A 14,401-nucleotide genomic window follows, 5' to 3' on the forward strand; every position below is an offset into this window, starting at 1 on the left:
AGGTTTGTCTTGCCTGCCTCCAGGGAAAGACGTCTCTCAGTGCCAGAGATTGATGAAAAGGAAAGGGATTATTTATTTTACGAGTTAGACACACTTAAGAGTAATGATTTAATGTCTTTATTTGGATCCCAAAGTCCTTTAGATTACCCACAAATGCACAAGCCTTCCTTCCCCCTCTGCCCAGTCCAGGTTACTGTATCTCAGAAAAAAATAGAAGTCCATGATTCTTCTCTGCCCAAGCCACATGGTCCCAAACCAACACCTCATGGCTGCCGCTCCTGTGTTTAAATCCCAGCACCAATCTTCCTCTGCCACACCATTTCTGACTCCTCCCACATTTGGCATATTCTGGGAGTAAATAATGGCTTATCTGAAGGAAGATGTACAAGGCATGCTACACCTGTCCAAAACCCTTGTGGCCCACTATACTTAACTCGGGTGAGGGGAATATATTGGGATTTCCCTCCTTTCAGATTTCTGGGCCCTTTCTGTCCAAGCCTTTAGGACAGAAAAGTAAAAATCAGTTCTAAAGTGAAGCCCACAGACTGCCCCAACCCAACTACTTAGTTCAGTCAAATTGTTGAGTCTCAGGGGGCAATGATGAAGAGGAGCCCCTTAAGTGAGGCCTATATTACAACCAATCAATCACTCAAGTCATGAGGTCATAGGCATATGCCTTATAAAAACAGAAGGAAGAATATATGTTGCCCTGGCTGGTGTGACTCAGTGGATTGAGTACAGGCCTGTGAACCAAAGGATTGTGGTTCGATTCCCAGTCAGGGCACATGCCTGGGTTGCAGGCCAGTTCCCAGCAGAGGATGCACAAGAAGCAACCATGCATTGATATTTCTCTCCCTCTTTTCTTCCCTTCCCCTCTAAAGATAAATAAATAAAATCTTTTTAAAAAAAGAATATATATTCATTTACACAACAATCCCCAAGCCAGTTTCTGTGCCTATGAGACTGTCTTTTGGGAAGACATCTTGTTGCAAGGCCCTTCCTGAAATGACATTTAACAGTGGCAATTTGACAGGTCCTTAGTGCCTGTAAATTGAACATCTCTGGTGATATTACAAAGCCAATTTCAGCTTTCAAATGAAAGCAAACTTTCAAGACAGTTAGCTGTGCCATTCTGATGTCCAATACTGAACATTGTGATTTTCCTTGAACCACAATTTTTCTCCCTAAGATCACCGTCATTGTTATTAAAGAGACTGCATTGAGTCCAGTTTTCAATTTTGCCTGTTTGTTTGCATAAACCTACCAAGAGAAGTCTGGGTCACCTATGATCTTTAGTCCGCTTTGCTGGAACTCACACAGGAAACCTTTAAGCTGACTTTTCAGTCCGCTGCTCAGGGAACAAAAATAGAGCTACAAATCTGCCATCTGACTTCACCTGTACCAGTTGTTTCACTCAAGTCTTTGGGGTTTCCATTGTGTCTACAGGTTCCTTTTTTGCTCTCTTTCAGGAAAGCAACCTTTGTTCCTTCCCTGGAAAGACTGCCACAAACCACACAACCAGCCAAAGTACCAGGCTTCTACTTGTGCACTTTCACTAGCTTCACAAGTCAATCCAAGATCCTCAGGGCTTTCTGGTAATGTCCAGAACCCAGACATGCCTCCTTCAGGCATGACATTCCAGTCAAAATCTTGGTTAACAAACCACCATTAATGACTGGTCTTAATGGATTTATGCAAAGAAACCTTATGTCATTACTCACTCCAGAATACCAAATTCTGGAGGGATCAGGTAGAGAGAAAAATACAAAGTGTGAAGGAAAATCTTTTTTCTTCTGATATCCTCCTATATACTTTCTTCATTTACATATCTTACACTTTCCCTTGTTTACTTCCTACAGAGTGAAGTTTTAACCTACCCTGGAATCCTCAATTTCATTTTCAGAGCAGATACAGAGCAAAACCAAAGACACAGACAAAGTTTTAGAACAGTACACAGGTAGAGGTATTCTCTTGCACCAGTATGTCCACCAGTGCCTCTGCAGAGACATGCTCTTTCAGGCCAGGTCTCTTGGCAGAGACACGCTCCTTTGCCTCAATCTGGAGCACTTAGCAGCCCCGAATGACCCTCCCTGGATCCCAAGTATCAAAGGCATTCCCCCCAACCAGTTACAGGTGACCTTCCATAGGTCTTACAGGTGACCTTAACTAGGTCTTACAGGTGACCTTAAACAGGTCTTCAGGTACAGAGGATTTCTGATCAGAAAGAAAACCAATGGCAGAGACTTGCTCCTTTTCCATAAAACTAGAAAACAAGTAGTTGAGGTTTCCTTTCCTCCAGGTCTAAAACTTCCACAACTTTCCTATATAGTTTTACCCATCCCAATTTTACCATAATTCCCTTTTAATTCCTGCTCCTTTCCCACACTAGGAACAACTATACTTAAACTCAGTGTCTGGCAGCTTAAAGTCTCTAGATTCACAGGGACATACTAAGTTTTCTGAAGCTTAGAACTTGCAAACACCCTATAAATCAGATAGTCACCCTTAGACCCCAGTTCACAACCTTCAGAAACAGACCCATCCCTATCAGAACCATTTGCACAGAGAACCTGACTGGTGCAGTGCCCACAGAGCAGCAACATACAGCCCATAATCTGAAGACAACCCTTAGCCCACTACCTTGCCCAGTTCCAAGATGGCAGAACCCTCAGGTGACCCATCATCCAAGATGGCAGCACAGATTCACACCGGGTCATCCAAGATGGCGACCCGCATGCCTGACCTGTCCTCCATGGTGAGGCACTCATATGGCTCATCCTCCGTTTTACCCAAAATGGCAGCACCCCCCACATGGCTTGCTGTTCAATCCCCAACATACATGTAGGGTTGGATTACAGAGCCTAGGGGTTTGCTTCCATCCCAAACCCGAGTGCAGATTCTCTTAGTGCTACCCAGGCTCACCGAAACTGTAAGTGAGCAGACCGGGGCAACCTGGAAGCAGCATACTAACCAAACTCCATTATTCCAAAAGTGTTCAGAAACAAGTTTTCAACCAAACCATTTCACTTTTCCACCCCATTCCCTATTTCATTTTCTTCTTACCTTTCCAGGCATGATTAGGCAGCCAATGCCCTCAGGAGGAGTGCAGAGAAATTCTTGGAGATTGGGAAAATCCCAAAGTCCCACATCCTGCACCTGAGAGGGTCATCTGCCATGGGCAAGTACGGTCCCTTCATGGTCGCCAAAAGCTGTGCTATTCGAAACAACTATCAATGGCCCTGTTCCATGCATCCCATCCTCTGGCTCAGACTTGTGGGGGTGAGGACATCATATATATATATTTTTCTAATATTTCCTGGACACCAAGTTCTGGACCCCATTCCAAATCCTTACTTGCCACCCCCCCCCACCTTGGCTGCACCCTTTTACAGGAAGAGGGGTGCAGGGCAAAGGGGGGTAAAGGGGAGAAAAAAATGGGACAACCGTAATAGCGTAATCAATAAAATATATTAAAGAAATAAATAAAAGTAATGGAGAACACTGTGGTTCTGAAATGCATTTCCCACTACAAGAAACCAGAAGTCCTTCAAATCTGGCTCACTCCAAGTCTGGGGCAGGACACATACAAGATGGGTCTGGGGGATCTTTTATATCAGTTCATACAGAAGCTATCAAAGACTACTGTGTTGTGTAAAAAGAACTCAGAGCCAATTTGGAAAAGTTGTCATAGGCCAAACTCAGACCAATTTAAGCATCAGATCAGGGGACTGAAGGGGACTAAAACACATCACAGAGGTTAAATCCACAATTTCATAATAATAGTTTTAAAAAACATGAATTATTCAGTATGGAAGATGCTGGGAAACCCACTGGTACTTACGGGAAAGAATAATGCACACATTTTGTCTTTCCTCCATGAAGTATGCCACTGGGATCCCACACATTAAGTGAAAGGAAGTTCATCTTCAGAGAAGTATTCCTGTTGATAAATGAGTAAAGAATGGCAGAACTTAGAATATCACAATTTTACTGCTTCTTACAAACAAATGGTTCTAAGCATCAATTATTGTTAAAAACAAGCCAATATTATGTGCTTTCTATGCCACTATGAGGTAGTCTTGACAAAAAGTATTTAATTTTTAAATCAAATTAATTAATAGATGTCTACCAATTAATAGAAAATACAAGGGACAGGGGAACACATCTAATAATATCACTTGGATACAATTAGCAGGATCCGAACTGGGAAAAAAATCTATGGACAAAAGACTTCATCTCTTCAACAAATTGCCAGGGAAGAAGAAAAATGGTTTGGATGGATAGAGATTATAGATTCAAACACTTTAAAATGTTATTGACTACAAATATGGACTTAAGTGTGGGTTCTGGCAAAAACAAATTATAAAAAATAAAATGATTTATAAGATATAAGATTTAAATATATGATAATATTAAGAAAGTTTTGTTTTAAGGAACATTTTTTTAATTTTAGGAAATATTTTAGGAAACACTTTAAGAAATATTAAGAAACATTTTTCTGAGTTATAAATAAATATCATAGTTACATTTCTTATAACTTCTTTATCTTTTAATAATATTTGTGGATAAAATGATATAATTTGTGAAACTCGCTTCAAAATAATAGAGATGAGAAGGATCTAGGTGAGGATATAGAGTTGACTATAGTTGAAACTGTGATGGGTGCATGGGAGTTTATTAGAGTATCTATTTTTGTTTAAGTCTTTAAAGTTTCCTAAGAGAGAGTCAACAATAAAAACAAAACAATAATGAAGCAATGAAGGATTGACTAAGGAACTGAGGGAAGAGAGGCAAAGACAAATGCCAAGAACACACCCGCGTGGGCCTGCAGGGAGCTCTGGCTCCTGGTGGAGCAGCTGGTGGGGGAGGCACTCAGGTCCTGACAGCTCTTGGCTGCTTCTCTTCTCTTGAGTTGGCTCACGCTCTCCTTTGTTTGGATTTCCCCACCTCTTTTCGAAAATCTCACCTGTAATGTTTTGGGCAAGCTTCCCCTCCTCCTTGCAGCCTCTTTGACTGCTCCCACTCAAGCATTTTGGGCACACCCTCCTCAGAGCTCTGTCCACACTTGCCAAATTCTTCCATCACCATGTCTATCTCTCCTTAGCTCCTAAAGCCAAGGCCTGTGTCACATGCAAGTTTGCATTCTCCTTGTCGAGCACAATGCTTGTCACACAATACACTTTGAAATAATAGGATGAACAATGAGTGGATGTCTCTGAACTTTGGATGACCCAGGCAAGAAGTAAGGAGACGCGAGAAGTTCGACTGACAGGTGGATGATGTGTTTTGTTTCAGACATATTGAGTCTAAAACTCAAAGGACTTGAACTCAGAAAGTTGGAGTTAGACCCACATATGAGCGGCCCCTTCACAGATGTGAGAATTTAAGCCATCAGAGAGGACAGACTTATAAGGAGAGAGGAACATTTGATGAGAAGGTTATTGAAGACAGACTTGGGAACTAAGAGCATACAATAAAGGAAAAGTATGTAAAAATCATGAAAAAAGAGGGTGATTCAGATTCCAGATGGACACCCAGAAGGAGGAAGCCTTGCAGACAGACAGCTGGGCCGGAAGAGGAGGCCCTCCATGCCTTGTCAGGCAGGGCTCCAGTGAAGGAGCACGTGAAGGAGGGCAGAAGGGTAGACATCAGATTTAAGGGTCAATGGAGTTCTTGGAAAAGAAAAAGTTGTCAAAAAGGGACTGTGGTTCCCTTTTCATAAAGCTACTGATAATTAGATAGAAACAAATAGTGGCAGCATAGACAGACATTTTTTATTTTCCTGAAATAGCAAGAAAGAAGAGACTATTATGTAAAACAATTCTGGGAGAGACATAAAGAAAATGAGGAGCTCCTGACTTCCAACTTCTGGATATATCTGTTCTTTTGTTTTATTCCTGTGTCTGATATAGTAAAATGCTATTATTACTGGTTCTTAGATCCAGGAGCAAAACTATACCAAGAAAATTAGATAACAATTATGTAGCAATTGCCACGTACCAGGTGGGTCTACATTGGCCCATTGAACCCTCCCAATCCAACCTATGGGCATGGTACTGGTATTATTATCTTATCTGCAGGTAAAGAAACAGAGGTACCAAGAGACTGGATAACCGTGGATGAGGTCAGCTTGTAAAAGGGAGATCTGGAACTTGAACCTGATGATCTGGCTTCAGAGTTCATGTTCTTAACTACCACACCCTATGGCTGCTTATATAAAGTGAGGTAAGTTTTATTATAACCATTTTATAGAGACAAAACCAGTTGGGGGAAGACAAGTAATTTGCCAACCAGTTAGAGGAAGAGCCAAGACTATAATTTACATCAGCTTTTGCCCAGTCTAGGTTCTTTCCATTACCCACTATTCTCTCTTCTTAGTAGAGGAGACAAAATGTTATCTATAAAACGTAAGAGTAGGTTCCAGGGGAACTGAGCACCTGCAGAGAACTTTAAAAAAATAAAATAAAAAACCTTGAAGACTTTGTGTGAATATGTGGTAATGAATCAACAATAGGTCAAGTATACCTCAATGTATATGCTATAACCAGAAACCAAATCATAACAGAAAAGAATTACCAATAAATATTTGTTCAATGAGGAAATGAAACTAATGGAGACTCCTTGTCTATCCATTCACCTCTAAAAAACATCACTTGCGTATTAGAGGAAGATGGGGGCAGAGTAGGACAAAGGATTCCACTTCCCCCCACACATGGGAGAAAAACCTGGCTGATCTGCGGAGGAGCACAGCAAATAACCAACAGTGACCCAGCATATAGGAAAATAGGACTCCAGAAACTAGAGTGGACACTGAATAACCAAATGGTGAGGAGAGGGCTGCAGGTCAGTAAGGTCTGAGGGAACAGTGCAGAAGCTGCAGGTCCAGGCTGCTGCCTCCACTGGGCTGCGCCAGGGCCCAGGCTGGTCTGCCTTGGACTCTGGGAGCTGAAGGCTGGCAGCAAGGTGCTTGGGAGAGAGTCGGGTAATCAGCTCCCTCCCTACCCGACCAGGTGCAGTTTGAAAAACACCAGGAGAGATCTGTTTGTTTAAAGTGTCAGAGAGAGGAGTGGGCACGAGGAAGCAAACCAAAGGGCTTTGATCACCTGTGGAGTCTGTGGTCTCCAGCTCAGGAGAATTGAGAGTCGTCTTGGCGTTCTCCCATACCACTAGGAAAGGTTCCTGCCCAAGCCTGTGGGACCAGGGAAGCCTGGCCAGGAGTGCGCACCTGCACCCCAGCCCAGGAATGTGAATCCTGGGAAAAGTCTGCTCTCAGTGGGGCTCTGGGGAGAGGCGCTGGTCCGGATCTAAGGAGAGCACGCCTGAGACCAGCTGAGTTCATCAAGAAGGGCGAAAGGCCACACCAATTGCCCCTCAGACTGCTGCAGCTAGTGTTACCAGAAAAAAATGGTTTGATCAGCTGGAAACTAACAAGAGGTTTTGTTTTGTTGCTGTTTTGTTTTTTTTAATAATCTTTTATTTTTTAACTTTATTGTTGTTTTATCTTTTAATACTTTTACCCTATCTCTTTTTCTTTCTTGTTTTATTTCTTCTCCCTTTCTTTCAAAACCTACTGTTTTTTCCTCACTTCTGCTGCCTTTTTTTTTCTTTCTTTTCACCCCCCCCCCCCCCAAGGTGACACAAAAGACTTGGAACGGCGAAAAGACCAGAGTTGGAATGAAAAAGGGGGAATCCCAACAGTAGAGACAGAGAGACAAAATTCACTTTGCTATAGCAGAATAACTAAAAGTCACTGCATATTTGTATTTTTTCATTATTCTTACATCTTTTACTTTAATAGTATCTTTGTATTCCTCCTATTTCTGTATAGTCTTCTTTACCTTGGCTGGATATATTGTATCACTTGAAAGGTTTTCCCTGTCCCCTCAGTGATAGTGTATTGTTAGTTTACTGTCCTTTACTTCCCCTTGCCCAGTTAGCACACTATTGAAGGTCCAATATCCCCTAATCTTGTTATATCATAGATTCTGTCATATGATTGTTGCTCTAACATTATTGTAAATGATAGCTGTTACATAATATTGTAAATACTACACAACAGCCCTCCAGATCTTAGCCCACTTCATTGTTGCCTGAACTACAATGCCGTAGTGATTAACTCTATTCTCTCTCAGACTACACCTATTTACCATCCTTTATTCTCACCTTACCTCAGAATCTGACCTACCTCAACCTCACTCCTTTCTAGATCCAAATCACAAAACTTCCCTCCTCAACAAGAGCCTTATCTTCTTTCCATCCTTTCTAGAAAGTGGCTAGTTGGGTTGAAGATTACAGTTATCACTGTACATAGCCAGGGGATCTCCTACCTCTTCTCTACTAGCTGCTACAGTAAATATCATAGAATACTCTCCTGCTGTCATAAACCAGTTTGCCTTCCCCTCCAACTGATCTCACACACACACACACACACATACACACACACAAGACTAGGTGGAAGCAGTGAAAACCAGGATACCCAAGGGAAGAAGAAACTCAGCAACAAAGGAACCACCAACAAATAACAACAGAAGAAGGTGAAGGAAGGAGTAGAAACCACACAAACCTCAATCCAAGACCTATCTGGAAATACAACTAAACAGAGGAGAAACTACCCAGGGCAAACGACTGAACCAGAGCAAAAGAGAATCCTCAAAACCCTTTACATGCAGAAGAATTAGCTTCAATGCAACCCAACCTCGCCAGCACAACAAATTAAAATGGGTAGGGGAAAGGGAGACCATCAGTTCACCAGCTGGTGGGAAGGACTCACAAAAAAAGACCCAGAAACATCAAATATCTAAAGACAAATTCAGAGCCAACGTAAAGGACAGCCCAAGACCAGCAAGCTGGGAAGATCAAAGAGACTACACTACTGAATCTCACAGGTATTATACCACAGAAGGTCACACCATAAATCCAGCAAGCCAAAACAAATCAATTTAAGAAGCTGAAGCTAACAAGAAGAGTCTCACAAACAATGGAAAGACAAAGAAACAACCCCCTAATGAAAGGAAAGGAGGAAGCCTCAGAAAGAATGCTAGATGAAATAGAGGCAAGTCAGCTATCACGTATTGAATTCAAAGCACTGGTTATCAGGAAGTTTAAAGAGCTCACAATGAGCTACCAGAAACTACAGGGGGCTACAGTGAACTCACCACAAACTATATCAACATGAAAAAGGAAATAGAAACTATCAGCAAGGGCCAACAGGAAATGAAGAATATAATTTCTGAACTGAAGAACACAGGAGAAGGAATCAAAAGCAGAGTACATGAAGCAGAAGATCAAATCAGCAAGTTGGAGGACAAAGTAGAAAAAACTCCCAGAAAGAGCAAGAAAAGAAAGAGAGGCTCAGAAAGAATGAAGAGCGATTAAGAGAAATGCAAGACAATATGAAATGTAATAATATCCGAATAATAGGGATATCAGAAGGAGAAGAAGAAGAACAAGGGATAGAAAACGTATTTGAAAAAGTAATGAGGGAAATTTTTCCTAATTTAAAGAGAGAAAAAAGTCACACAAATCCAGGAAACACAGAGAGTCCCAATCAAGAGGAACCCAGAGGCCCACTTCAAGACACATCATCATTAAAATGGAAAAATTTCAAGACAAAGAGAGAATCTTAAAAACACAAAGGGAGCAAAAAGAAGTAACATACAAGGGAGCCCCAATAAGGTTAGCTGCTGACTTCTCAATGGAAATGCTCCAAGCAAGAAGAGAATGGCAAGAAATATTCCAAGTAATGAGAACCAGAGGCCTACGTCTAAGGTTACTTTATCCAGCAAGACTCTCAACCAAGATAGAAGGCCAAATAAAGAGCTTCCAAAACAAAAGAAAACTAAAAGAATACACCTCCACCAAACCAGTTCTACAAGAAACACTAAAAGGTCTTCTTTAAGAAAAGGAAAGTACCAATGACATATTTCACAGACATAGAACAAACACTTCAAAAATTTACATGGAACCATAGAGGAACACGAATAGCAGCTGCAGTTTTGAGAAAGAAGAGCAAAGTAGGGGGGATCACAATACCTGATACCAAACTGTATTACAAGTCCACTATGATCAAAACAGCCTGGTACTGGCATAAAAACAGGCACATAGACCAATGGAACAGAACAGAGAGCCCAGAAATCAACCCAAATTTCTACAGCCAATTAATATTCGACAAAGGGGACAGCAATATAAAATGGGCTAATAATGGCCTCTTCAACAAATGGTGTTGGGAGAACTGGACAGCTACATGCAAAAAAATGAAACTCGAGCACCAACTTACACCATACACCAAAATAAATTCAAGGTGGATAAAAGTCTTAAATATAAGCCGTGGCACCATTAAAGTCCTGGAGGAGAACATTGGCAAGAAAATCTCAGATATTTCACGCAGCAACTTTTTTACTGATATGTCCCCTAGAGCAAGGGACATAAAGGGAAGAATAAACAAATGGTATCCCATCAAAATTAAAAGCTTTTGCACAGTTAAAGAAAACAGTATTAAAATAAGAAGAGAACCAACTGTATGGGAAAACATATTTTCCAATGATACCTCAAACAAGGGTGTAATCTCCAAAATATACAAAGAACTTACACGACTCCACTCTAAGAATACAACCAACCCAATTAAAAAATGGGCAAAGAGGGATGCTGGGAAGATGGCGACGGAGTCGGACGGAGCAGATTCTAGCTCCCATATTCATGGGTGAAAATCCTCACAGAACTATAGAGAAACAGCATAATAAACCATCGGTTACCCAGCATTTATGAAATTAAAAGACCAGAGATTGTGACCGACACTGAAACACCAGACAGCGGCAGAGTCAGCTACGGGAGCTGTGCCGCCGCTATAACAACGGGCCTGGGCACCGGGGAGTCAGCTACGGGAGGTGGGACATTCTCAGCCCCTGTGCCCCTGCCATAGCAACGGGACTGGGCCCCAGGGAGTCAGGTATGGGAGCCGGGACACTGGAGGCCCCTGTGCTACTGCCATAGAGACAGGCCTGGGTGCTGGAGAGTCAGCTACAGGAGCCAGGACATTCTCCGCCCCTGTGCCGCTGCCATAGCGACAGGCCTGGTCTCCGAGGAGTCAGCTATGGGAGCCAGGACACTCAGGAGTGGTAGGCGACCAGCTCGGGGAACAGCATGAAGACCAGCATGAGAGTAGGTGGAGACGGAGAACATCAAGACACCTGAAGGAGTCTGCACCACTGAACTTCACAGCTATCATACCACAGAAGTTCACACCATAAACCCAGAGAGTCAGAACAGATCAATTTAAGAAGCTGAGACTAACAAGTAGAGTCTCAAACAATGGGAAGACAAAGAAACAATCCCCAAATGAAAGAAAAGGCAGAAACTTCAGAAAGAATGTTAGATGAAATAGAGGCTAATCAACTATCAGATAGTGAATTCAAAGCACTGGTTATTACGAAGTTCAAAGAGCTCACAATGAGTTATCAGAAACTACAGGGGAGCTACAATGATCTCTCTGCAAACTACATCAACATGAAAAAGGAAATAGAAAATATCAGCAAGGGACAAGAGGAAATGAAGAATACAATTTCCGAATTGAAGAACACAGTAGAAAGTTTCAAAAGTAGGATAGATGAGGCGGGGGATCGGATTAGCGAGTTGGAGGACAAAGTAGAAAGCATCTCACGTAAAGAGCAAGAAAATGAAAAGAGGCTCGGAAAGAATGAAGAGAGATTAAGAGAAATGCAAGACAATATGAAACGTAATAATATCCGAATAATAGGAATACCAGAAGGAGAAGAAGAAGAACAAGGGATAGAAAAAGTATTTGAAAGAGTAATGAGAGAAAATTTCCCTAATTTGATGACAGAAAAAGTCACAGAAAAAATCCAGGAATCACAGAGAGTCCCAATCAAGAGGAACCCAAGGAAGCCCACTTCAAGACACATCATCATCAAAAGGCAAAATTCCAAGACAAAGAGAGAATCTTAAAAACACCAAGGGAGAAAAAAAGAAGTAACATACAAGGGAGCCCCAATAAGGTTAGCTGTTGACTTCTCAATGGAAACGCTCCAAGCAAGAAGAGAATGGCAAGAAATATTCCAAGTAATGAGAACCAGAGGCCTACAACCAAGGCTACTTAACCCAGCAAGGGTCTCAATCAAGATAGAAGGCCAAATAAAGAGCTTTCAAGACAAAAGAAGTTTAAAAGAATACACCTCCACCAAACCAGCTCTACAAGAAACACTAAAAGGACTGCTTTAAGGAAAGGAAGGAAAAGAGACAGACAGAGAGGAACACAGGTACAAAAAATGGCAATGAATAAGTACCTATCAATAATAACCTTAAACGTAAATGGATTAAATTCTCCAATCAAAAGACACAGAATAGCTCAATGGATAAGAAAGTATGACCCACACATATGCTGCCTACAAGAGACCCACCTCAGGACAAAAGACCATCACAGACTAAAAGTGAAAGGCTGGAAACAAGTTTTCCAAGCAAACGAACAAGAAAAAAAAGCTGGGGTAGCAATTCTCATATTGGACAAAATAGACTTCAAAAAAAGGGCCATAAAGAGAGACTCACTTCATTATACTCAAGGGAAGAATCCACCAAGAAGACATTAACATCGTAAATATATATGCACCAAACATAGGGGCACCCAAATATATCAAGAAAATGTTAGAGGACTTCAAAAAAGATATTGACAGCAAAAATTATAGTAGGGGATTTTAACACCCCACTATCAAAAATGGACAGATCTCCCAAACAAAATATCAACAAAGATATTGTGGCATTAAACAACACCCAGGTGAAATGGACTTAACTGATATATATAGAGCCCTTCATCCCAAAGAAGCTAAATACACATTCTTTTCAAATGCACATGGAACGTTTTCAAAGATAGACCACATGATAGGACACAAAACGAGCCTCAAAAAATTCAAGAAAATTGAAATCATACCAAGCATCTTCTCCCACCACAAGGGACTGAAACTGGAAACCAACCCCAAAGAAAAAACCCAAAACACCCAAAATCATAGAGACTGAATTGTATGCTATTAAACAACGAATGGGTCAAGAATGAAATTAGAAAAGAAATCAAAATGTTTCTGGAAACAAATGAAAATGAACTCACAACAACCCAAAACTTATGGGACACAGTGAAGGCAATCCTGAGAGAGAAGTTTATAGCAATACAGGCCTACCTAAAGAAGACAAAAACATCTCAAACAACCTTACTCTACGCCTACAAGAACTCGAGGAACAACAACAAAGACAACCATAGCAAGCAGAAGGAAGGAAATAACCAAGATCAGAGCAGAATTAAATGACATAGAAACTAAAAGCACAATTCTAAAGATCAATGAATCCAGGAGTTGGTTCTTTGAGAAGATAAACAAAACAGACAAGCCTTTAAGTAGGCTCATCAAGAAAAGAAGAGAGAGGACACAAATAAACACAATCAGAAATGAAAGAGGAGAGATGACAACTGATACCACAGAAATAGAGAGGATTGTAACAAATTACTATGAAGAACTGTATGCCAAGAAATTTGAAAACCTAGGGGAAATGGACAAATTTCTGGAAGAATACAATCTTCCAAAACTCAATGAAAAAGAAGCAGAAAATCTAAACACACCAATAACAGCAAAAGAAATCGAAGCAGTAATCAAAAAACTCCCATCACACAAAAGCCCTGGACCAGATGGTTTCACAGGAGAATTCTACAAAGCATTTAAGGAAGAGCTAACCCCTATTCTCCACAGACTATTCCAAAATATCCAGAAGGATGGAAAACTCCCAAATTCTTCTTATGAAGCCAGCATCATCCTAATTCCAAAACCAGATAGAGAGACAACAAAGAAAGAAAACTTCAGGCCAATATCGTTGATGAACATAGACGCTAAAATCCTCAACAAAATATTGGCAAATCGCATCCAACAATATATCAAAAAGATCATACACCATGACCAAGTGGGATTCATCCCAGGGACTCAAGGATGGTTCAATATTTGCAAATCAGTAAATGTAATACATCAAATAAACAAAAGCAAAGACAAAAATCACATGATCATATCAATAGATGTGAGAAAAGCCTTTGATAAGGTACGACACCCATTTATGATAAAAACACCCAGCAAAGTGGGTATACAGGGAGCATTCCTCAATATAATAAAGGCCACATATGAGAGACCAACATCATAATCAATGCGCAAAAATTAAAATCTTTTCCACTAAGATCAGGAACAAGACAAGGATGTCCACTTTCACCACTTCTATTCAATATAGTATTGGAAGTTTTAGCCACAGCGATCAGGCAAGAAAAGGAAATAAAAGGCATCCAAATAGGAAAGGAGGAAGCAAAACTGTTACTCTTTGCAGATGACATGTTAGTGTACATGGAAAATCCTATAGACTCTACTCA

The 14,401-nt window shown here is 41.0% G+C and overlaps 1 pseudogene; it reads left to right on the top strand.

The window, feature by feature from the left end:
* The first annotated feature begins 2,656 nt into the window (after positions 1–2,656).
* The window catches only part of LOC119048359 (C-X-C chemokine receptor type 2-like), a 65,028-nt pseudogene continuing 53,283 nt past the window's right edge, over positions 2,657–14,401 (top strand).

This window comes from Artibeus jamaicensis, unplaced genomic scaffold (genome assembly GCF_021234435.1).
Source record: "Artibeus jamaicensis isolate MK-2021 breed Jamaican fruit bat unplaced genomic scaffold, CSHL_Jam_final contig_1284, whole genome shotgun sequence".
Classification (NCBI taxonomy): domain Eukaryota; kingdom Metazoa; phylum Chordata; class Mammalia; order Chiroptera; family Phyllostomidae; genus Artibeus; species Artibeus jamaicensis.